We start from the raw sequence: 18,044 nt of genomic DNA, 5'->3' as shown, positions 1-18,044 counted from the left end.
TGTTTCTGCCCGGTATCGAACCGGGGACCTTTTGCGTGTGAGGCGAACGTGATAACCGCTACACTACAGAAACTAGACGGAAAAAGATTCTGTGGTCACGGCATGCAATCAAGATCAAGGACCGAAAGGCAAACGCTTTGATAGCAAACAATAAAATTATGTTTCTGCCCAGTTTCGAACTGGGGATCTTTCGCGTGTTAGGCGAACGTGATAACCGCTACACTACAGAAACTCACGGTACTACCAAAGACATTCACACATACCTAAATGCAATTGAACAAAATCATCCACCCAAAGCCAACAGGTTTACCTCAATGTTTAAAAACAGGACAAAGGGCATTTTTCAACCAGGGAACATGCGTTCATTTGTCAGGCCATTGTGAATCAAATGGGTGAAAATCATGCTGCCCAATCCAACAGTATAGCCTTGTGTGAGAAAAAATGCTCACAAACACATGTTTCTGCCCGGTGTCAAACCAGGGACCTTTCGCGTGTAAAGCGAACGTGATAACCACTACACTACAGAAACTTCATGAAAAGGAGTGAAATGTTCACGTCAAGCAATCAAGAGCAAAAGTGGAAACAGAGTAATGGCATCATCTGAAAAGCAAAACTTGCATCTTTCAATGAGGGAACTTTTCACTTGTCAGGCTAACGTGATTCTGGTTTAAACGTAGCTGAGCTGGATTTGCATGGAAAAAAACATTTTGGACAAAGCATTCTCATGTCTTTGTCCAAAAGCCAAAAAGAAAGAGAAAAAGCACGTAGATGCCTAGTTTTGCACCCTAAAACTCTCAGGTGTTACTTGAATTGTGATAACCTATCAACTGTCAAAACCACACACTGTTGTCAAAAGCAAACTCACGTAGAAATCGTAGCGGTGAAAAAAATGCTGCTCAAACCAACAATATAATCTTGCATTTGGAAATAAAGAAAAAATCACATGTTTCTGCCCGGTATCGAACCGGGGACCTTTTGCGTGTGAGGCGAACGTGATAACCGCTACACTACAGAAACTAGACGGAAAAAGATTCTGTGGTCACAGCATGCAATCAAGATCAAGGACCGAAAGGCAAACGCTTTGATAGCAAACAATAAAAGTATGTTTCTGCCCAGTTTCGAACTGGGGACCTTTCGCGTGTTAGGCGAACGTGATAACCGCTACACTACAGAAACTCACGGTACTACCAAAGACATTCACACATACCTAAATGCAATTGAACAAAATCATCCACCCAAAGCCAACAGGTTTACCTCAATGTTTAAAAACAGGACAAAGGGCATTTTTCAACCAGGGAACATGCGTTCATTTGTCAGGCCATTGTGAATCAAATGGGTGAAAATCATGCTGCCCAAACCAACAGTATAGCCTTGTGTGAGAAAAAATGCTCACAAACACATGTTTCTGCCCGGTGTCAAACCAGGGACCTTTCGCGTGTAAAGCTAACGTGATAACCACTACACTACAGAAACTTCATGAAAAGGAGTGAAATGTTCACGTCAAGCAATCAAGAGCAAAAGTGGAAACAGAGTAATGGCATCATCTGAAAAGCAAAACTTGCATCTTTCAATGAGGGAACTTTTCACTTGTCAGGCTAACGTGATTCTGGTTTAAACGTAGCTGAGCTGGATTTGCATGGAAAAAAACATTTTGGATAAAGCATTCTCATGCCTTTGTCCAAAAGCCAAAAAGAAAGAGAAAAAGCACGTAGATGCCTAGTTTTGCACCCTAAAACTCTCAAGTGTTACTTGAATTGTGATAACCTATCAACTGTCAAAACCACACACTATTGTGAAAAGCAAACTCACGTAGAAATCGTAGCGGTGAAAAAAATGCTGCTCAAACCAACAATATAATCTTGCATTTGGAAATAAAGAATAAATCACATGTTTCTGCCCGGTATCGAACCGGGGACCTTTCGCGTGTGAGGCGAACGTGATAACCGCTACACTACAGAAACTCAGCTACACTACAGAAACTCACGGTACTACCAAAGACATTCACACATACCTAAATGCAATTGAACAAAATCATCCACCCAAAGCCAACAGGTTTACCTCAATGTTTAAAAACAGGACAAAGGGCATTTTTCAACCAGGGAACATGCGTTCATTTGTCAGGCCATTGTGAATCAAATGGGTGAAAATCATGCTGCCCAAACCAACAGTATAGCCTTGTGTGAGAAAAAATGCTCACAAACACATGTTTCTGCCCGGTGTCGAACCAGGGACCTTTCGCATGTAAAGCGAACGTGATAACCACTACACTACAGAAACTTCATGAAAAGGAGTGAAATGTTCACGTCAAGCAATCAAGAGCAAAAGTGGAAACAGAGTAATGGCATCATCTGAAAAGCAAAACTTGCATCTTTCAATGAGGGAACTTTTCACTTGTCAGGCTAACGTGATTCTGGTTTAAACGTAGCTGAGCTGGATTTGCATGGAAAAAAACATTTTGGATAAAGCATTCTCATGCCTTTGTCCAAAAGCCAAAAAGAAAGAGAAAAAGCACGTAGATGCCTAGTTTTGCACCCTAAAACTCTCAGGTGTTACTTGAATTGTGATAACCTATCAACTGTCAAAACCACACACTGTTGTCAAAAGCAAACTCACGTAGAAATCGTAGCGGTGAAAAAAATGCTGCTCAAACCAACAATATAATCTTGCATTTGGAAATAAAGAACAAATCACATGTTTCTGCCCGGTATCGAACCGGGGACCTTTCGCGTGTGAGGCGAACGTGATAACCGCTACACTACAGAAACTCACGGTACTACCAAAGACATTCACACATACCTAAATGCAATTGAACAAAATCATCCACCCAAAGCCAACAGGTTTACCTCAATGTTTAAAAACAAGACAAAGGGCATTTTTCAACCAGGGAACATGCGTTCATTTGTCAGGCCATTGTGAATCAAATGGGTGAAAATCATGCTGCCCAAACCAACAGTATAGCCTTGTGTGAGAAAAAATGCTCACAAACACATGTTTCTGCCCGGTGTCAAACCAGGGACCTTTCGCGTGTAAAGCGAACATGATAACCACTACACTACAAAAACTTCATGAAAAGGAGTGAAATGTTCACGTCAAGCAATCAAGAGCAAAAGTGGAAACAGAGTAATGGCATCATCTGAAAAGCAAAACTTGCATCTTTCAATGAGGGAACTTTTCACTTGTCAGGCTAACGTGATTCTGGTTTAAACGTAGCTGAGCTGGATTTGCATGGAAAAAAACATTTTGGATAAAGCATTCTCATGCCTTTGTCCAAAAGCCAAAAAGAAAGAGAAAAAGCACGTAGATGCCTAGTTTTGCACCCTAAAACTCTCAGGTGTTACTTGAATTGTGATAACCTATCAACTGTCAAAACCACACACTATTGTCAAAAGCAAACTCACGTAGAAATCGTAGCGGTGAAAAAAATGCTGCTCAAACCAACAATATAATCTTGCATTTGGAAATAAAGAATAAATCACATGTTTCTGCCCGGTATCGAACCGGGGACCTTTTGCGTGTGAGGCGAACGTGATAACCGCTACACTACAGAAACTAGACGGAAAAAGATTCTGTGGTCACAGCATGCAATCAAGATCAAGGACCGAAAGGCAAACGCTTTGATAGCAAACAATAAAATTATGTTTCTGCCAAGTTTCGAACTGGGGACCTTTCGCGTGTTAGGCGAACGTGATAACCGCTACACTACAGAAACTCACGGTACTACCAAAGACATTCACACATACCTAAATGCAATTGAACAAAATCATCCACCCAAAGCCAACAGGTTTACCTCAATGTTTAAAAACAGGACAAAGGGCATTTTTCAACCAGGGAACATGCGTTCATTTGTCAGGCCATTGTGAATCAAATGGGTGAAAATCATGCTGCCCAAACCAACAGTATAGCCTTGTGTGAGAAAAAATGCTCACAAACACATGTTTCTGCCCGGTGTCGAACCAGGGACCTTTCGCGTGTAAAGCGAACATGATAACCACTACACTACAGAAACTTCATGAAAAGGAGTGAAATGTTCACGTCAAGCAATCAAGAGCAAAAGTGGAAACAGAGTAATGGCATCATCTGAAAAGCAAAACTTGCATCTTTCAATGAGGGAACTTTTCACTTGTCAGGCTAACGTGATTCTGGTTTAAACGTAGCTGAGCTGGATTTGCATGGAAAAAAACATTTTGGATAAAGCATTCTCATGCCTTTGTCCAAAAGCCAAAAAGAAAGAGAAAAAGCACGTAGATGCCTAGTTTTGCACCCTAAAACTCTCAGGTGTTACTTGAATTGTGATAACCTATCAACTGTCAAAACCACACACTATTGTCAAAAGCAAACTCACGTAGAAATCGTAGCGGTGAAAAAAATGCTGCTCAAGCCAACAATATAATCTTGCATTTGGAAATAAAGAATAAATCACATGTTTCTGCCCGGTATCGAACCGGGGACCTTTCACGTGTGAGGCGAACGTGATAACCGCTACACTACAGAAACTAGACGGAAAAAGCTTCTGTGGTCACGGCATGCAATCAAGATCAAGGACCGAAAGGCAAACGCTTTGATAGCAAACAATAAAATTATGTTTCTGCCCAGTTTCGAACTGGGGACCTTTCGCGTGTTAGGCGAACGTGATAACCGCTACACTACAGAAACTCACGGTACTACCAAAGACATTCACACATACCTAAATGCAATTGAACAAAATCATCCACCCAAAGCCAACAGGTTTACCTCAATGTTTAAAAACAGGACAAAGGGCATTTTTCAACCAGGGAACATGCGTTCATTTGTCAGGCCATTGTGAATCAAATGGGTGAAAATCATGCTGCCCAAACCAACAGTATAGCCTTGTGTGAGAAAAAATGCTCACAAACACATGTTTCTGCCCGGTGTCGAACCAGGGACCTTTCGCGTGTAAAGCCAACGTGATAACCACTACACTACAGAAACTTCATGAAAAGGAGTGAAATGTTCACGTCAAGCAATCAAGAGCAAAAGTGGAAACAGAGTAATGGCATCATCTGAAAAGCAAAACTTGCATCTTTCAATGAGGGAACTTTTCACTTGTCAGGCTAACGTGATTCTGGTTTAAACGTAGCTGAGCTGGATTTGCATGGAAAAAAACATTTTGGATAAAGCATTCTCATGCCTTTGTCCAAAAGCCAAAAAGAAAGAGAAAAAGCACGTAGATGCCTAGTTTTGCACCCTAAAACTCTCAGGTGTTACTTGAATTGTGATAACCTATCAACTGTCAAAACCACACACTATTGTGAAAAGCAAACTCACGTAGAAATCGTAGCGGTGAAAAAAATGCTGCTCAAACCAACAATGTAATCTTGCATTTGGAAATAAAGAATAAATCACATGTTTCTGCCCGGTATCGAACCGGGGACCTTTCGCGTGTGAGGCGAACGTGATAACCGCTACACTACAGAAACTAGACGGAAAAAGCTTCTGTGGTCACGGCATGCAATCAAGATCAAGGACCGAAAGGCAAACGCTTTGATAGCAAACAATAAAATTATGTTTCTGCCCAGTTTCGAACTGGGGACCTTTCGCGTGTTAGGCGAACGTGATAACCGCTACACTACAGAAACTCACGGTACTACCAAACACATTCACACATACCTAAATGCAATTGAACAAAATCATCCACCCAAAGCCAACAGGTTCACCTCAATGTTTAAAAACAGGACAAAGGGCATTTTTCAACCAGGGAACATGCGTTCATTTGTCAGGCCATTGTGAATCAAATGGGTGAAAATCATGCTGCCCAAACCAACAGTATAGCCTTGTGTGAGAAAAAATGCTCACAAACACATGTTTCTGCCCGGTGTCGAACCAGGGACCTTTCGCATGTAAAGCGAACGTGATAACCACTACACTACAGAAACTTCATGAAAAGGAGTGAAATGTTCACGTCAAGCAATCAAGAGCAAAAGTGGAAACAGAGTAATGGCATCATCTGAAAAGCAAAACTTGCATCTTTCAATGAGGGAACTTTTCACTTGTCAGGCTAACGTGATTCTGGTTTAAACGTAGCTGAGCTGGATTTGCATGGAAAAAAACATTTTGGATAAAGCATTCTCATGCCTTTGTCCAAAAGCCAAAAAGAAAGAGAAAAAGCACGTAGATGCCTAGTTTTGCACCCTAAAGCTCTCAGGTGTTACTTGAATTGTGATAACCTATCAACTGTCAAAACCACACACTATTGTCAAAAGCAAACTCACGTAGAAATCGTAGCGGTGAAAAAAATACTGCTCAAACCAACAATATAATCTTGCATTTGGAAATAAAGAATAAATCACATGTTTCTGCCCGGTATCGAACCAGGGACCTTTCGCGTGTGAGGCGAACGTGATAACCGCTACACTACAGAAACTAGACGGAAAAAGATTCTGTGGTCACGGCATGCAATCAAGATCAAGGACCGAAAGGCAAACGCTTTGATAGCAAACAATAAAATTATGTTTCTGCCCAGTTTCGAACTGTGGACCTTTCACGTGTTAGGCGAACGTGATAACCGCTACACTACAGAAACTCACGGTACTACCAAAGACATTCACACATACCTAAATGCAATTGAACAAAATCATCCACCCAAAGCCAACAGGTTTACCTCAATGTTTAAAAACAGGACAAAGAGCATTTTTCAACCAGGGAACATGCGTTCATTTGTCAGGCCATTGTGAATCAAATGGGTGAAAATCATGCTGCCCAAACCAACAGTATAGCCTTGTGTGAGAAAAAATACTCACAAACACATGTTTCTGCCCGGTGTCGAACCAGGGACCTTTCGCGTGTAAAGCGAACGTGATAACCACTACACTACAGAAACTTCATGAAAAGGAGTGAAATGTTCACATCAAGCAATCAAGAGCAAAAGTGGAAACAGAGTAATGGCATCATCTGAAAAGCAAAACTTGCATCTTTCAATGAGGGAACTTTTCACTTGTCAGGCTAACGTGATTCTGGTTTAAACGTAGCTGAGCTGGATTTGCATGGAAAAAAACATTTTGGACAAAGCATTCTCATGCCTTTGAACAAAACCAAAAAGAAAGAGAAAAAGCACGTAGATGCCTAGTTTTGCACCCTAAAACTCTCAGGTGTTACTTGAATTGTGATAACCTATCAACTGTCAAAACCACACACTGTTGTCAAAAGCAAACTCACGTAGAAATCGTAGCGGTGAAAAAAATGCTGCTCAAACCAACAATATAATCTTGCATTTGGAAATAAAGAATAAATCACATGTTTCTGCCCGGTATCGAACCAGGGACCTTTCGCGTGTGAGGCGAACGTGATAACCGCTACACTACAGAAACTCACGATACTACCAAAGACATTCACACATACCTAAATGCAATTGAACAAAATCATCCACCCAAAGCCAACAGGTTTACCTCAATGTTTAAAAACAGGACAAAGAGCTTTTTTCAACCAGGGAACATGCGTTCATTTGTCAGGCCATTGTGAATCAAATGGGTGAAAATCATGCTGCCCAAACCAACAGTATAGCCTTGTGTGAGAAAAAATGCTCACAAACACATGTTTCTGCCCGGTGTCGAACCAGGGACCTTTCGCGTGTAAAGCGAACGTGATAACCACTACACTACAGAAACTTAATGAAAAGGAGTGAAATGTTCACGTCAAGCAATCAAGAGCAAAAGTGGAAACAGAGTAATGGCATCATCTGAAAAGCAAAACTTGCATCTTTCAATGAGGGAACTTTTCACTTGTCAGGCTAACGTGATTCTGGTTTAAATGTAGCTGAGCTGGATTTGCATGGAAAAAAACATTTTGGACAAAGCATTCTCATGCCTTTGTCCAAAAGCCAAAAAGAAAGAGAAAAAGCACGTAGATGCCTAGTTTTGCACCCTAAAACTCTCAGGTGTTACTTGAATTGTGATAACCTATGAACTGTCAAAACCACACACTGTTGTCAAAAGCAAACTCACGTAGAAATCGTAGCGGTGAAAAAAATGCTGCTCAAACCAACAATATAATCTTGCATTTGGAAATAAAGAATAAATCACATGTTTCTGCCCGGTATCGAACCGGGGACCTTTCGCGTGTGAAGTGAACGTGATAACCGCTACACTACAGAAAGAAGACGGAAAAAGCTTCTGTGGTCACGGCATGCAATCAAGATCAAGGACCGAAAGGCAAACGCTTTGATAGCAAACAATAAAATTATGCTTCTGCCCAGTTTCGAACTGGGGACCTTTCGCATGTTAGGCGAACGTGATAACCACTACACTACAGAAACTCACGGTACTACCAAAGACATTCACACATACCTAAATGCAATTGAACAAAATCATCCACCCAAAACCAACAGGTTTACCTCAATGTTTAAAAACAGGACAAAGGGCATTTTTCAACCAGGGAACATGCGTTCATTTGTCAGGCCATTGTGAATCAAATGGGTGAAAATCATGCTGCCCAAACCAACAGTATAGCCTTGTGTGAGAAAAAATGCTCACAAACACATGTTTCTGCCCAGTGTCAAACCAGGGACCTTTCGTGTGTAAAGCGAACGTGATAACCACTACACTACAGAAACTTCATGAAAAGGAGTGAAATGTTCACGTCAAGCAATCAAGAGCAAAAGTGGAAACAGAGTAATGGCATCATCTGAAAAGCAAAACTTGCATCTTTCAATGAGGGAACTTTTCACTTGTCAGGCTAACGTGATTCTGGTTTAAACGTAGCTGAGCTGGATTTGCATGGAAAAAAACATTTTGGACAAAGCATTCTCATGCCTTTGTCCAAAAGCCAAAAAGAAAGAGAAAAAGCACGTAGATGCCTAGTTTTGCACCCTAAAACTCTCAGGTGTTACTTGAATTGTGATAACCTATCAACTGTCAAAACCACACACTGTTGTCAAAAGCAAACTCACGTAGAAATCGTAGAGGTGAAAAAAATGCTGCTCAAACCAACAATATAATCTTGCATTTGGAAATAAAGAATAAATCACATGTTTCTGCCCGGTATCGAACCGGGGACCTTTCGCGTGTGAGGCGAACGTGATAACCGCTACACTACAGAAACTAGACGGTAAAAGCTTCTGTGGTCACGGCATGCAATCAAGATCAAGGACCGAAAGGCAAACGCTTTGATAGCAAACAATAAAATTATGTTTCTGCCCAGTTTCGAACTGGGGACCTTTCGCGTGTTAGGCGAACGTGATAACCGCTACACTACAGAAACTCACGGTACTACCAAAGACATTCACACATACCTAAATGCAATTGAACAAAATCATCCACCCAAAGCCAACAGGTTTACCTCAATGTTTAAAAACAAGACAAAGGGCATTTTTCAACCAGGGAACATGCGTTCATTTGTCAGGCCATTGTGAATCAAATGGGTGAAAATCATGCTGCCCAAACCAACAGTATAGCCTTGTGTGAGAAAAAATGCTCACAAACACATGTTTCTGCCCAGTGTCAAACCAGGGACCTTTCGCGTGTAAAGCAAACGTGATAACCACTACACTACAGAAACTTCATGAAAAGGAGTGAAATGTTCACGTCAAGGAATCAAGAGCAAAAGTGGAAACAGAGTAATGGCATCATCTGAAAAGCAAAACTTGCATCTTTCAATGAGGGAACTTTTCACTTGTCAGGCTAACGTGATTCTGGTTTAAACGTAGCTGAGCTGGATTTGCATGGAAAAAAACATTTTGGACAAAGCATTCTCATGCCTTTGTCCAAAAGCCAAAAAGAAAGAGAAAAAGCACGTAGATGCCTAGTTTTGCACCCTAAAACTCTCAGGTGTTACTTGAATTGTGATAACCTATCAACTGTCAAAACCACACACTGTTGTCAAAAGCAAACTCACGTAGAAATCGTAGCGGTGAAAAAAATGCTGCTCAAACCAACAATATAATCTTGCATTTGGAAATAAAGAATAAATCACATGTTTCTGCCCGGTATCGAACCGGGGACCTTTCGCGTGTGAGGCGAACATGATAACCGCTACACTACAGAAACTAGACGGAAGAAAGCTTCTGTGGTCACGGCATGCAATCAAGATCAAGGACCGAAAGGCAAACGCTTTGATAGCAAACAATAAAATTATGCTTCTGCCCAGTTTCGAACTGGGGACCTTTCGCATGTTAGGCGAACATGATAACCGCTACACTACAGAAACTCACGGTACTACCAAAGACATTCACACATACCTAAATGCAATTGAACAAAATCATCCACCCAAAGCCAACAGGTTTACCTCAATGTTGAAAAACAGGACAAAGGGCATTTTTCAACCAGGGAACATGCGTTCATTTGTCAGGCCATTGTGAATCAAATGGGTGAAAATCATGCTGCCCAAACCAACAGTATAGCCTTGTGTGTGAAAAAATGCTCACAAACACATGTTTCTGCCCGGTGTCGAACCAGGGACCTTTTGCGTGTAAAGCGAACGTGATAACCACTACACTACAGAAACTTCATGAAAAGGAGTGAAATGTTCACGTCAAGCAATCAAGAGCAAAAGTGGAAACAGAGTAATGGCATCATCTGAAAAGCAAAACTTGCATCTTTCAATGAGGGAACTTTTCACTTGTCAGGCTAACGTGATTCTGGTTTAAATGTAGCTGAGCTGGATTTGCATGGAGAAAACTATTTTGGACAAAGCATTCTCATGCCTTTGTCCAAAAGCCAAAAAGAAAGAGAAAAAGCACGTAGATGCCTAGTTTTGCACCCTAAAACTCTCAGGTGTTACTTGAATTGTGATAACCTATCAACTGTCAAAACCACACACTGTTGTCAAAAGCAAACTCACGTAGAAATCGTAGCGGTGAAAAAAATGCTGCTCAAACCAACAATATAATCTTGCATTTGGAAATAAAGAATAAATCACATGTTTCTGCCCGGTATCGAACCGGGGACCTTTCGCATGTAAGGCGAACGTGATAACCGCTACACTACAGAAAGAAGACGGAAAAAGCTTCTGTGGTCACGGCATGCAATCAAGATCAAGGACCGAAAGGCAAACGCTTTGATAGCAAACAATAAAATTATGCTTCTGCCCAGTTTCGAACTGGGGACCTTTCGCATGTTAGGCGAACGTGATAACCGCTACACTACAGAAACTCACGGTACTACCAAAGACATTCACACATACCTAAATGCAATTGAACAAAATCATCCACCCAAAGCCAACAGGTTTACCTCAATGTTTAAAAACAGGACAAAGGGCATTTTTCAACCAGGGAACATGCGTTGATTTGTCAGGCCATTGTGAATCAAATGGGTGAAAATCATACTGCCCAAACCAACAGTATAGCCTTGTGTGAGAAAAAATGCTCACAAACACATGTTTCTGCCCAGTGTCAAACCAGGGACCTTTCGCGTGTAAAGCAAACGTGATAACCACTACACTACAGAAACTTCATGAAAAGGAGTGAAATGTTCACGTCAAGCAATCAAGAGCAAAAGTGGAAACAGAGTAATGGCATCATCTGAAAAGCAAAACTTGCATCTTTCAATGAGGGAACTTTTCACTTGTCAGGCTAACGTGATTCTGGTTTAAACGTAGCTGAGCTGGATTTGCATGGAAAAAAACATTTTGGACAAAGCATTCTCATGCCTTTGTCCAAAAGCCAAAAAGAAAGAGAAAAAGCACGTAGATGCCTAGTTTTGCACCCTAAAACTCTCAGGTGTTACTTGAATTGTGATAACCTATCAACTGTCAAAACCACACACTGTTGTCAAAAGCAAACTCACGTAGAAATCGTAGCGGTGAAAAAAATGCTTCTCAAACCAACAATATAATCTTGCATTTGGAAATAAAGAATAAATCACATGTTTCTGCCCGGTATCGAACCGGGGACCTTTCGCGTGTGAGGCGAACGTGATAACCGCTACACTACAGAAACTAGACGGAAAAAGCTTCTGTGGTCACGGCATGCAATCAAGATCAAGGACCGAAAGGGAAACGCTTTGATAGCAAACAATAAAATTATGTTTCTGCCCAGTTTCGAACTGGGGACCTTTCGCGTGTTAGGCGAACGTGATAACCGCTACACTACAGAAACTCACGGTACTACCAAAGACATTCACACATACCTAAATGCAATTGAACAAAATCATCCACCCAAAGCCAACAGGTTTACCTCAATGTTTAAAAACAGGACAAAGGGCATTTTTCAACCAGGGAACATGCGTTCATTTGTCAGGCCATTGTGAATCAAATGGGTGAAAATCATGCTGCCCAAACCAACAGTATAGCCTTGTGTGAGAAAAAATGCTCACAAACACATGTTTCTGCCCGGTTTCGAACCAGGGACCTTTTGCGTGTAAAGCGAACGTGATAACCACTACACTACAGAAACTTCATGAAAAGGAGTGAAATGTTCACGTCAAGCAATCAAGAGCAAAAGTGGAAACAGAGTAATGGCATCATCTGAAAAGCAAAACTTGCATCTTTCAATGAGGGAACTTTTCACTTGTCAGGCTAACGTGATTCTGGTTTAAACGTAGCTGAGCTGGATTTGCATGGAAAAAAACATTTTGGATAAAGCATTCTCATGCCTTTGTCCAAAAGCCAAAAAGAAAGAGAAAAAGCACGTAGATGCCTAGTTTTGCACCCTAAAACTCTCAGGTGTTACTTGAATTGTGATAACCTATCAACTGTCAAAACCACACACTTGTCAAAAGCAAACTCACGTAGAAATCGTAGCGGTGAAAAAAATGCTGCTCAAACCAACAATATAATCTTGCATTTGGAAATAAAGAATAAATCACATGTTTCTGCCCGGTATCGAACCGGGGACCTTTCGCGTGTGAGGCGAACGTGATAACCGCTACACTACAGAAACTAGACGGAAAAAGCTTCTGTGGTCACGGCATGCAATCAAGATCAAGGACCGAAAGGCAAACGCTTTGATAGCAAACAATAAAATTATGTTTCTGCCCAGTTTCGAACTGGGGACCTTTCGCGTGTTAGGCGAACGTGACAAACACTACACTACAGAAACTCACGGTACTACCAAAGACATTCACACATACCTAAATGCAATTGAACAAAATCATCCACCCAAAGCCAACAAGTTTACCTCAATGTTTAAAAACAGGACAAAGGGCATTTTTCAACCAGGGAACATACGTTCATTTGTCAGGCCATTGTGAATCAAATGGGTGAAAATCATGCTGCCCAAACCAACAGTATAGCCTTGTGTGAGAAAAAATGCTCACAAACACATGTTTCTGCCCGGTGTCGAACCAGGGACCTTTCGCGTGTAAAGCGAACGTGATAACCACTACACTACAGAAACTTCATGAAAAGGAGTGAAATGTTCACGTCAAGCAATCAAGAGCAAAAGTGGAAACAGAGTAATGGCATCATCTGAAAAGCAAAACTTGCATCTTTCAATGAGGGAACTTTTCACTTGTCAGGCTAACGTGATTCTGGTTTAAATGTAGCTGAGCTGGATTTGCATGGAAAAAAACATTTTGGACAAAGCATTCTCATGCTTTTGTCCAAAAGCCAAAAAGAAAGAGAAAAAGCACGTAGATGCCTAGTTTTGCACCCTAAAACTCTCAGGTGTTACTTGAATTGTGATAACCTATCAACTGTCAAAACCACACACTGTTGTCAAAAGCAAACTCACGTAGAAATCGTAGCGGTGAAAAAAATGCTGCTCAAACCAACAATATAATCTTGCATTTGGAAATAAAGAATAAATCACATGTTTCTGCCCGGTATCGAACCGGGGACCTTTCGCGTGTGAGGCGAACGTGATAACCGCTACACTACAGAAACTAGACGGAAAAAGCTTCTGTGGTCACGGCATGCAATCAAGATCAAGGACCGAAAGGGAAACGCTTTGATAGCAAACAATAAAATTATGTTTCTGCCCAGTTTCAAACTGGGGACCTTTCGCGTGTTAGGCGAACGTGATAACCGCTACACTACAGAAACTCACGGTACTACCAAAGACATTCACACATACCTAAATGCAAATTGAACAAAATCATCCACCCAAAGCCAACAAGTTTACCTCAATGTTTAAAAACAGGACAAAGTGCATTTTTCAACCAGGGAACATGCGTTCATTTGTCAGGCCATTGTGAATCAAATGGGTGAAAATCATGCTGCCCAAACCAACAGTATAGCCTTGTGTGAGAAAAAATGCTCACAAACACATGTTTCTGCCCGGTGTCGAACCAGGGACCTTTCACGTGTAAAGCGAACGTGATAACCACTACACTACAGAAACTTCATGCAAAGGAGTGAAATGTTCACGTCAAGCAATCAAGAGCAAAAGTGGAAACAGAGTAATGGCATCATCTGAAAAGCAAAACTTGCATCTTTCAATGAGGGAACTTTTCACTTGTCAGGCTAACGTGATTCTGGTTTAAACGTAGCTGAGCTGGATTTGCATGGAAAAAAACATTTTGGACAAAGCATTCTCATGCCTTTGTCCAAAAGCCAAAAAGAAAGAGAAAAAGCACGTAGATGCCTAGTTTTGCACCCTAAAACTCTCAGGTGTTACTTGAATTGTGATAACCTATCAACTGTCAAAACCACACACTGTTGTCAAAAGCAAACTCACGTAGAAATCGTAGCGGTGAAAAAAATGCTGCTCAAACCAACAATATAATCTTGCATTTGGAAATAAAGAATAAATCACATGTTTCTGCCCGGTATCGAACCGGGGACCTTTCGCGTGTGAGGCAAACGTGATAACCGCTACACTACAGAAACTAGATGGAAAAAGCTTCTGTGGTCACGGCATGCAATCAAGATCAAGGACCGAAAGGCAAATGCTTTGATAGCAAACAATAAAATTATGTTTCTGCCCAGTTTCGAACTGGGGACCTTTCGCGTGTTAGGCGAACGTGATAACCGCTACACTACAGAAACTCACGGTACTACCAAAGACATTCACACATACCTAAATGCAATTGAACAAAATCATCCACCCAAAGCCAACACGTTTACCTCAATGTTTAAAAACAGGACAAAGGGCATTTTTCAACCAGGGAACATGCGTTCATTTGTCAGGCCATTGTGAATCAAATGGGTGAAAATCATGCTGCCCAAACCAACAGTATAGCCTTGTGTGAGAAAAAATGCTCACAAACACATGTTTCTGCCCGGTGTCGAACCAGGGACCTTTCGCGTGTAAAGCAAACGTGATAACCACTACACTACAGAAACTTCATGAAAAGGAGTGAAATGTTCACGTCAAGCAATCAAGAGCAAAAGTGGAAACAGAGTAATGGCATCATCTGAAAAGCAAAACTTGCATCTTTCAATGAGGGAACTTTTCACATGTCAGGCTAACGTGATTCTGGTTTAAACGTAGCTGAGCTGGATTTGCATGGAAAAAAACATTTTGGACAAAGCATTCTCATGCCTTTGTCCAAAAGCCAAAAAGAAAGAGAAAAAGCACGTAGATGCCTAGTTTTGCACCCTAAAACTCTCAGGTGTTACTTGAATTGTGATAACCTATCAACTGTCAAAACCACACACTGTTGTCAAAAGCAAACTCACGTAGAAATCGTAGCGGTGAAAAAAATGCTGCTCAAACCAACAATATAATCTTGCATTTGGAAATAAAGAATAAATCACATGTTTCTGTCCGGTATCGAACCGGGGACCTTTCGCGTGTGAGGCAAACGTGATAACCGCTACACTACAGAAACTAGACGGAAAAAGCTTCTTTGGTCACGGCATGCAATCAAGATCAAGGACCGAAAGGCAAATGCTTTGATAGCAAACAATAAAATTATGTTTCTGCCCAGTTTCGAACTGGGGACCTTTCGCGTGTTAAGCGAACGTGATAACCGCTACACTACAGAAACTCACGGTACTACCAAAGACATTCACACATACCTAAATGCAATTGAACAAAATCATCCACCCAAAGCCAACAGGTTTACCTCAATGTTTAAAAACAGGACAAAGGGCATTTTTCAACCAGGGAACATGTGTTCATTTGTCAGGCCATTGTGAATCAAATGGGTGAAAATCATGCTGCCCAAACCAACAGTATAGCCTTGTGTGAGAAAAAATGCTCACAAACACATGTTTCTGCCCGGTGTCGAACCAGGGACCTTTCGCGTGTAAAGCAAACGTGATAACCACTACACTACAGAAACTTCATGAAAAGGAGTGAAATGTTCACGTCAAGCAATCAAGAGCAAAAGTGGAAACAGAGTAATGGCATCATCTGAAAAGCAAAACTTGCATCTTTCAATGAGGGAACTTTTCACATGTCAGGCTAACGTGATTCTGGTTTAAACGTAGCTGAGCTGGATTTGCATGGAAAAAAACATTTTGGACAAAGCATTCTCATGCCTTTGTCCAAAAGCCAAAAAGAAAGAGAAAAAGCACGTAGATGCCTAGTTTTGCACCCTAAAACTCTCAGGTGTTACTTGAATTGTGATAACCTATCAACTGTCAAAACCACACACTGTTGTCAAAAGCAAACTCACGTAGAAATCGTAGCGGTGAAAAAAATGCTGCTCAAACCAACAATATAATCTTGCATTTGGAAATAAAGAATAAATCACATGTTTCTGCCCGGTATCGAACCGGGGACCTTTCGCGTGTGAGGCAAACGTGATAACCACTACACTACAGAAACTAGACGGAAAAAGTTTCTTTGGTCACGGCATGCAATCAAGATCAAGGACTGAAAGGCAAATGCTTTGATAGCAAACAATAAAATTATGTTTCTGCCCAGTTTCGAACTGGGGACCTTTCGCGTGTTAAGCGAACGTGATAACCGCTACACTACAGAAACTCACGGTACTACCAAAGACATTCACACATACCTAAATGCAATTGAACAAAATCATCCACCCAAAGCCAACAGGTTTACCTCAATGTTTAAAAACAGGACAAAGGGCATTTTTCAACCAGGGAACATGTGTTCATTTGTCAGGCCATTGTGAATCAAATGGGTGAAAATCATGCTGCCCAAACCAACAGTATAGCCTTGTGTGAGAAAAAATGCTCACAAACACATGTTTCTGCCCGGTGTCGAACCAGGGACCTTTCGCGTGTAAAGCGAACGTGATAACCACTACACTACAGAAACTTCATGAAAAGAAGTGAAATGTTCACGTCAAGCAATCAAGAGCAAAAGTGGAAACAGAGTAATGGCATCATCTGAAAAGCAAAACTTGCATCTTTCAATGAGGGAACTTTTCACTTGTCAGGCTAACGTTATTCTGGTTTAAACGTAGCTGAGCTGGATTTGCATGGAAAAAAACATTTTGGACAAAGCATTCTCATGCCTTTGTCCAAAAGCCAAAAAAAAGAGAAAAAGCACGTAGATGCCTAGTTTTGCACCCTAAAACTCTCAGGTGTTACTTGAATTGTGATAACCTATCAACTGTCAAAACCACACACTGTTGTCAAAAGCAAACTCACGTAGAAATCGTAGCGGTGAAAAAAATGCTGCTCAAACCAACAATATAATCTTGCATTTGGAAATAAAGAATAAATCACATGTTTCTGCCTGGTATCGAACCGGGGACTTTTCGCGTGTGAGGCAAACGTGATAACCGCTACACTACAGAAACTAGACGGAAAAAGCTTCTGTGGTCACGGCATGCAATCAAGATCAAGGACCGAAAGGCAAACGCTTTGATAGCAAACAATAAAATTATGTTTCTGCCCAGTTTCGAACTGGGGACCTTTCGCGTGTTAGGCGAACGTAATAACCGCTACACTACAGAAACTCACGGTACTACCAAAGACATTCACACATACCTAAATGCAATTGAACAAAATCATCCACCCAAAGCCAACACGTTTACCTCAATGTTTAAAAACAGGACAAAGGGCATTTTTCAACCAGGGAACATGCGTTCATTTGTCAGGCCATTGTGAATCAAATGGGTGAAAATCATGCTGCCCAAACCAACAGTATAGCCTTGTGTGAGAAAAAATGCTCACAAACACATGTTTCTGCCCGGTGTCGAACCAGGGACCTTTCGCGTGTAAAGCGAACGTGATAACCACTACACTACAGAAACTTCATGAAAAGGAGTGAAATGTTCACGTCAAGCAATCAA

General features: G+C 41.2%; 56 non-coding genes across 56 annotated transcripts; all 56 read right to left on the bottom strand.

Moving 5' to 3' along the window:
- Positions 1-73, bottom strand: TRNAV-CAC (transfer RNA valine (anticodon CAC)). The gene has a single exon. It is a non-coding gene; the product is annotated as a tRNA-Val (tRNA).
- An 86-nt stretch (positions 74-159) lies between these two features.
- On the bottom strand, positions 160-232 carry TRNAV-AAC (transfer RNA valine (anticodon AAC)). The gene has a single exon. It is a non-coding gene; the product is annotated as a tRNA-Val (tRNA).
- A 224-nt stretch (positions 233-456) lies between these two features.
- Positions 457-529, bottom strand: TRNAV-UAC (transfer RNA valine (anticodon UAC)). The gene has a single exon. It is a non-coding gene; the product is annotated as a tRNA-Val (tRNA).
- A 415-nt stretch (positions 530-944) lies between these two features.
- TRNAV-CAC (transfer RNA valine (anticodon CAC)) lies at positions 945-1,017 on the bottom strand. Its single transcript has one exon. It is a non-coding gene; the product is annotated as a tRNA-Val (tRNA).
- An 86-nt stretch (positions 1,018-1,103) lies between these two features.
- TRNAV-AAC (transfer RNA valine (anticodon AAC)) lies at positions 1,104-1,176 on the bottom strand. Its single transcript has one exon. It is a non-coding gene; the product is annotated as a tRNA-Val (tRNA).
- Positions 1,177-1,400: 224 nt separating this feature from the next.
- On the bottom strand, positions 1,401-1,473 carry TRNAV-UAC (transfer RNA valine (anticodon UAC)). Its single transcript has one exon. It is a non-coding gene; the product is annotated as a tRNA-Val (tRNA).
- Positions 1,474-1,888: 415 nt separating this feature from the next.
- On the bottom strand, positions 1,889-1,961 carry TRNAV-CAC (transfer RNA valine (anticodon CAC)). Its single transcript has one exon. It is a non-coding gene; the product is annotated as a tRNA-Val (tRNA).
- A 243-nt stretch (positions 1,962-2,204) lies between these two features.
- Positions 2,205-2,277, bottom strand: TRNAV-UAC (transfer RNA valine (anticodon UAC)). The gene has a single exon. It is a non-coding gene; the product is annotated as a tRNA-Val (tRNA).
- Positions 2,278-2,692: 415 nt separating this feature from the next.
- On the bottom strand, positions 2,693-2,765 carry TRNAV-CAC (transfer RNA valine (anticodon CAC)). The gene has a single exon. It is a non-coding gene; the product is annotated as a tRNA-Val (tRNA).
- A 224-nt stretch (positions 2,766-2,989) lies between these two features.
- On the bottom strand, positions 2,990-3,062 carry TRNAV-UAC (transfer RNA valine (anticodon UAC)). Its single transcript has one exon. It is a non-coding gene; the product is annotated as a tRNA-Val (tRNA).
- A 415-nt stretch (positions 3,063-3,477) lies between these two features.
- TRNAV-CAC (transfer RNA valine (anticodon CAC)) lies at positions 3,478-3,550 on the bottom strand. Its single transcript has one exon. It is a non-coding gene; the product is annotated as a tRNA-Val (tRNA).
- An 86-nt stretch (positions 3,551-3,636) lies between these two features.
- TRNAV-AAC (transfer RNA valine (anticodon AAC)) lies at positions 3,637-3,709 on the bottom strand. Its single transcript has one exon. It is a non-coding gene; the product is annotated as a tRNA-Val (tRNA).
- A 224-nt stretch (positions 3,710-3,933) lies between these two features.
- On the bottom strand, positions 3,934-4,006 carry TRNAV-UAC (transfer RNA valine (anticodon UAC)). The gene has a single exon. It is a non-coding gene; the product is annotated as a tRNA-Val (tRNA).
- A 415-nt stretch (positions 4,007-4,421) lies between these two features.
- On the bottom strand, positions 4,422-4,494 carry TRNAV-CAC (transfer RNA valine (anticodon CAC)). The gene has a single exon. It is a non-coding gene; the product is annotated as a tRNA-Val (tRNA).
- Positions 4,495-4,580: 86 nt separating this feature from the next.
- TRNAV-AAC (transfer RNA valine (anticodon AAC)) lies at positions 4,581-4,653 on the bottom strand. Its single transcript has one exon. It is a non-coding gene; the product is annotated as a tRNA-Val (tRNA).
- Positions 4,654-4,877: 224 nt separating this feature from the next.
- On the bottom strand, positions 4,878-4,950 carry TRNAV-UAC (transfer RNA valine (anticodon UAC)). Its single transcript has one exon. It is a non-coding gene; the product is annotated as a tRNA-Val (tRNA).
- Positions 4,951-5,365: 415 nt separating this feature from the next.
- Positions 5,366-5,438, bottom strand: TRNAV-CAC (transfer RNA valine (anticodon CAC)). The gene has a single exon. It is a non-coding gene; the product is annotated as a tRNA-Val (tRNA).
- Positions 5,439-5,524: 86 nt separating this feature from the next.
- Positions 5,525-5,597, bottom strand: TRNAV-AAC (transfer RNA valine (anticodon AAC)). Its single transcript has one exon. It is a non-coding gene; the product is annotated as a tRNA-Val (tRNA).
- Positions 5,598-5,821: 224 nt separating this feature from the next.
- On the bottom strand, positions 5,822-5,894 carry TRNAV-UAC (transfer RNA valine (anticodon UAC)). The gene has a single exon. It is a non-coding gene; the product is annotated as a tRNA-Val (tRNA).
- A 415-nt stretch (positions 5,895-6,309) lies between these two features.
- TRNAV-CAC (transfer RNA valine (anticodon CAC)) lies at positions 6,310-6,382 on the bottom strand. Its single transcript has one exon. It is a non-coding gene; the product is annotated as a tRNA-Val (tRNA).
- An 86-nt stretch (positions 6,383-6,468) lies between these two features.
- On the bottom strand, positions 6,469-6,541 carry TRNAV-AAC (transfer RNA valine (anticodon AAC)). Its single transcript has one exon. It is a non-coding gene; the product is annotated as a tRNA-Val (tRNA).
- A 224-nt stretch (positions 6,542-6,765) lies between these two features.
- TRNAV-UAC (transfer RNA valine (anticodon UAC)) lies at positions 6,766-6,838 on the bottom strand. The gene has a single exon. It is a non-coding gene; the product is annotated as a tRNA-Val (tRNA).
- A 414-nt stretch (positions 6,839-7,252) lies between these two features.
- TRNAV-CAC (transfer RNA valine (anticodon CAC)) lies at positions 7,253-7,325 on the bottom strand. Its single transcript has one exon. It is a non-coding gene; the product is annotated as a tRNA-Val (tRNA).
- Positions 7,326-7,549: 224 nt separating this feature from the next.
- Positions 7,550-7,622, bottom strand: TRNAV-UAC (transfer RNA valine (anticodon UAC)). Its single transcript has one exon. It is a non-coding gene; the product is annotated as a tRNA-Val (tRNA).
- A 415-nt stretch (positions 7,623-8,037) lies between these two features.
- TRNAV-CAC (transfer RNA valine (anticodon CAC)) lies at positions 8,038-8,110 on the bottom strand. The gene has a single exon. It is a non-coding gene; the product is annotated as a tRNA-Val (tRNA).
- An 86-nt stretch (positions 8,111-8,196) lies between these two features.
- TRNAV-AAC (transfer RNA valine (anticodon AAC)) lies at positions 8,197-8,269 on the bottom strand. Its single transcript has one exon. It is a non-coding gene; the product is annotated as a tRNA-Val (tRNA).
- Positions 8,270-8,981: 712 nt separating this feature from the next.
- Positions 8,982-9,054, bottom strand: TRNAV-CAC (transfer RNA valine (anticodon CAC)). The gene has a single exon. It is a non-coding gene; the product is annotated as a tRNA-Val (tRNA).
- Positions 9,055-9,140: 86 nt separating this feature from the next.
- Positions 9,141-9,213, bottom strand: TRNAV-AAC (transfer RNA valine (anticodon AAC)). The gene has a single exon. It is a non-coding gene; the product is annotated as a tRNA-Val (tRNA).
- Positions 9,214-9,437: 224 nt separating this feature from the next.
- Positions 9,438-9,510, bottom strand: TRNAV-UAC (transfer RNA valine (anticodon UAC)). The gene has a single exon. It is a non-coding gene; the product is annotated as a tRNA-Val (tRNA).
- A 415-nt stretch (positions 9,511-9,925) lies between these two features.
- Positions 9,926-9,998, bottom strand: TRNAV-CAC (transfer RNA valine (anticodon CAC)). The gene has a single exon. It is a non-coding gene; the product is annotated as a tRNA-Val (tRNA).
- An 87-nt stretch (positions 9,999-10,085) lies between these two features.
- TRNAV-AAC (transfer RNA valine (anticodon AAC)) lies at positions 10,086-10,158 on the bottom strand. The gene has a single exon. It is a non-coding gene; the product is annotated as a tRNA-Val (tRNA).
- A 224-nt stretch (positions 10,159-10,382) lies between these two features.
- On the bottom strand, positions 10,383-10,455 carry TRNAV-UAC (transfer RNA valine (anticodon UAC)). Its single transcript has one exon. It is a non-coding gene; the product is annotated as a tRNA-Val (tRNA).
- A 415-nt stretch (positions 10,456-10,870) lies between these two features.
- On the bottom strand, positions 10,871-10,943 carry TRNAV-UAC (transfer RNA valine (anticodon UAC)). Its single transcript has one exon. It is a non-coding gene; the product is annotated as a tRNA-Val (tRNA).
- An 86-nt stretch (positions 10,944-11,029) lies between these two features.
- Positions 11,030-11,102, bottom strand: TRNAV-AAC (transfer RNA valine (anticodon AAC)). The gene has a single exon. It is a non-coding gene; the product is annotated as a tRNA-Val (tRNA).
- Positions 11,103-11,326: 224 nt separating this feature from the next.
- Positions 11,327-11,399, bottom strand: TRNAV-UAC (transfer RNA valine (anticodon UAC)). Its single transcript has one exon. It is a non-coding gene; the product is annotated as a tRNA-Val (tRNA).
- Positions 11,400-11,814: 415 nt separating this feature from the next.
- Positions 11,815-11,887, bottom strand: TRNAV-CAC (transfer RNA valine (anticodon CAC)). Its single transcript has one exon. It is a non-coding gene; the product is annotated as a tRNA-Val (tRNA).
- An 86-nt stretch (positions 11,888-11,973) lies between these two features.
- TRNAV-AAC (transfer RNA valine (anticodon AAC)) lies at positions 11,974-12,046 on the bottom strand. Its single transcript has one exon. It is a non-coding gene; the product is annotated as a tRNA-Val (tRNA).
- Positions 12,047-12,270: 224 nt separating this feature from the next.
- Positions 12,271-12,343, bottom strand: TRNAV-UAC (transfer RNA valine (anticodon UAC)). Its single transcript has one exon. It is a non-coding gene; the product is annotated as a tRNA-Val (tRNA).
- A 413-nt stretch (positions 12,344-12,756) lies between these two features.
- On the bottom strand, positions 12,757-12,829 carry TRNAV-CAC (transfer RNA valine (anticodon CAC)). The gene has a single exon. It is a non-coding gene; the product is annotated as a tRNA-Val (tRNA).
- Positions 12,830-12,915: 86 nt separating this feature from the next.
- TRNAV-AAC (transfer RNA valine (anticodon AAC)) lies at positions 12,916-12,988 on the bottom strand. The gene has a single exon. It is a non-coding gene; the product is annotated as a tRNA-Val (tRNA).
- Positions 12,989-13,212: 224 nt separating this feature from the next.
- On the bottom strand, positions 13,213-13,285 carry TRNAV-UAC (transfer RNA valine (anticodon UAC)). The gene has a single exon. It is a non-coding gene; the product is annotated as a tRNA-Val (tRNA).
- Positions 13,286-13,700: 415 nt separating this feature from the next.
- Positions 13,701-13,773, bottom strand: TRNAV-CAC (transfer RNA valine (anticodon CAC)). The gene has a single exon. It is a non-coding gene; the product is annotated as a tRNA-Val (tRNA).
- Positions 13,774-13,859: 86 nt separating this feature from the next.
- On the bottom strand, positions 13,860-13,932 carry TRNAV-AAC (transfer RNA valine (anticodon AAC)). The gene has a single exon. It is a non-coding gene; the product is annotated as a tRNA-Val (tRNA).
- Positions 13,933-14,157: 225 nt separating this feature from the next.
- TRNAV-UAC (transfer RNA valine (anticodon UAC)) lies at positions 14,158-14,230 on the bottom strand. The gene has a single exon. It is a non-coding gene; the product is annotated as a tRNA-Val (tRNA).
- Positions 14,231-14,645: 415 nt separating this feature from the next.
- On the bottom strand, positions 14,646-14,718 carry TRNAV-CAC (transfer RNA valine (anticodon CAC)). Its single transcript has one exon. It is a non-coding gene; the product is annotated as a tRNA-Val (tRNA).
- An 86-nt stretch (positions 14,719-14,804) lies between these two features.
- On the bottom strand, positions 14,805-14,877 carry TRNAV-AAC (transfer RNA valine (anticodon AAC)). Its single transcript has one exon. It is a non-coding gene; the product is annotated as a tRNA-Val (tRNA).
- Positions 14,878-15,101: 224 nt separating this feature from the next.
- Positions 15,102-15,174, bottom strand: TRNAV-UAC (transfer RNA valine (anticodon UAC)). The gene has a single exon. It is a non-coding gene; the product is annotated as a tRNA-Val (tRNA).
- Positions 15,175-15,589: 415 nt separating this feature from the next.
- On the bottom strand, positions 15,590-15,662 carry TRNAV-CAC (transfer RNA valine (anticodon CAC)). Its single transcript has one exon. It is a non-coding gene; the product is annotated as a tRNA-Val (tRNA).
- An 86-nt stretch (positions 15,663-15,748) lies between these two features.
- TRNAV-AAC (transfer RNA valine (anticodon AAC)) lies at positions 15,749-15,821 on the bottom strand. The gene has a single exon. It is a non-coding gene; the product is annotated as a tRNA-Val (tRNA).
- Positions 15,822-16,045: 224 nt separating this feature from the next.
- On the bottom strand, positions 16,046-16,118 carry TRNAV-UAC (transfer RNA valine (anticodon UAC)). The gene has a single exon. It is a non-coding gene; the product is annotated as a tRNA-Val (tRNA).
- Positions 16,119-16,533: 415 nt separating this feature from the next.
- On the bottom strand, positions 16,534-16,606 carry TRNAV-CAC (transfer RNA valine (anticodon CAC)). Its single transcript has one exon. It is a non-coding gene; the product is annotated as a tRNA-Val (tRNA).
- An 86-nt stretch (positions 16,607-16,692) lies between these two features.
- On the bottom strand, positions 16,693-16,765 carry TRNAV-AAC (transfer RNA valine (anticodon AAC)). The gene has a single exon. It is a non-coding gene; the product is annotated as a tRNA-Val (tRNA).
- A 224-nt stretch (positions 16,766-16,989) lies between these two features.
- On the bottom strand, positions 16,990-17,062 carry TRNAV-UAC (transfer RNA valine (anticodon UAC)). Its single transcript has one exon. It is a non-coding gene; the product is annotated as a tRNA-Val (tRNA).
- Positions 17,063-17,476: 414 nt separating this feature from the next.
- On the bottom strand, positions 17,477-17,549 carry TRNAV-CAC (transfer RNA valine (anticodon CAC)). The gene has a single exon. It is a non-coding gene; the product is annotated as a tRNA-Val (tRNA).
- An 86-nt stretch (positions 17,550-17,635) lies between these two features.
- Positions 17,636-17,708, bottom strand: TRNAV-AAC (transfer RNA valine (anticodon AAC)). Its single transcript has one exon. It is a non-coding gene; the product is annotated as a tRNA-Val (tRNA).
- A 224-nt stretch (positions 17,709-17,932) lies between these two features.
- TRNAV-UAC (transfer RNA valine (anticodon UAC)) lies at positions 17,933-18,005 on the bottom strand. The gene has a single exon. It is a non-coding gene; the product is annotated as a tRNA-Val (tRNA).
- Between the last annotated feature and the right edge of the window lie 39 nt (positions 18,006-18,044).

The sequence above is a fragment of the Phyllobates terribilis genome, unplaced genomic scaffold (assembly GCF_046119375.1).
Source record: "Phyllobates terribilis strain yellow unplaced genomic scaffold, ASM4611937v1 Scaffold_3__8_contigs__length_932513732, whole genome shotgun sequence".
NCBI lineage: Eukaryota > Metazoa > Chordata > Amphibia > Anura > Dendrobatidae > Phyllobates > Phyllobates terribilis.
The sequence above is the reverse complement of the archived record's forward strand: the minus strand, read 5'-3'. Positions and strand labels throughout refer to the sequence as shown.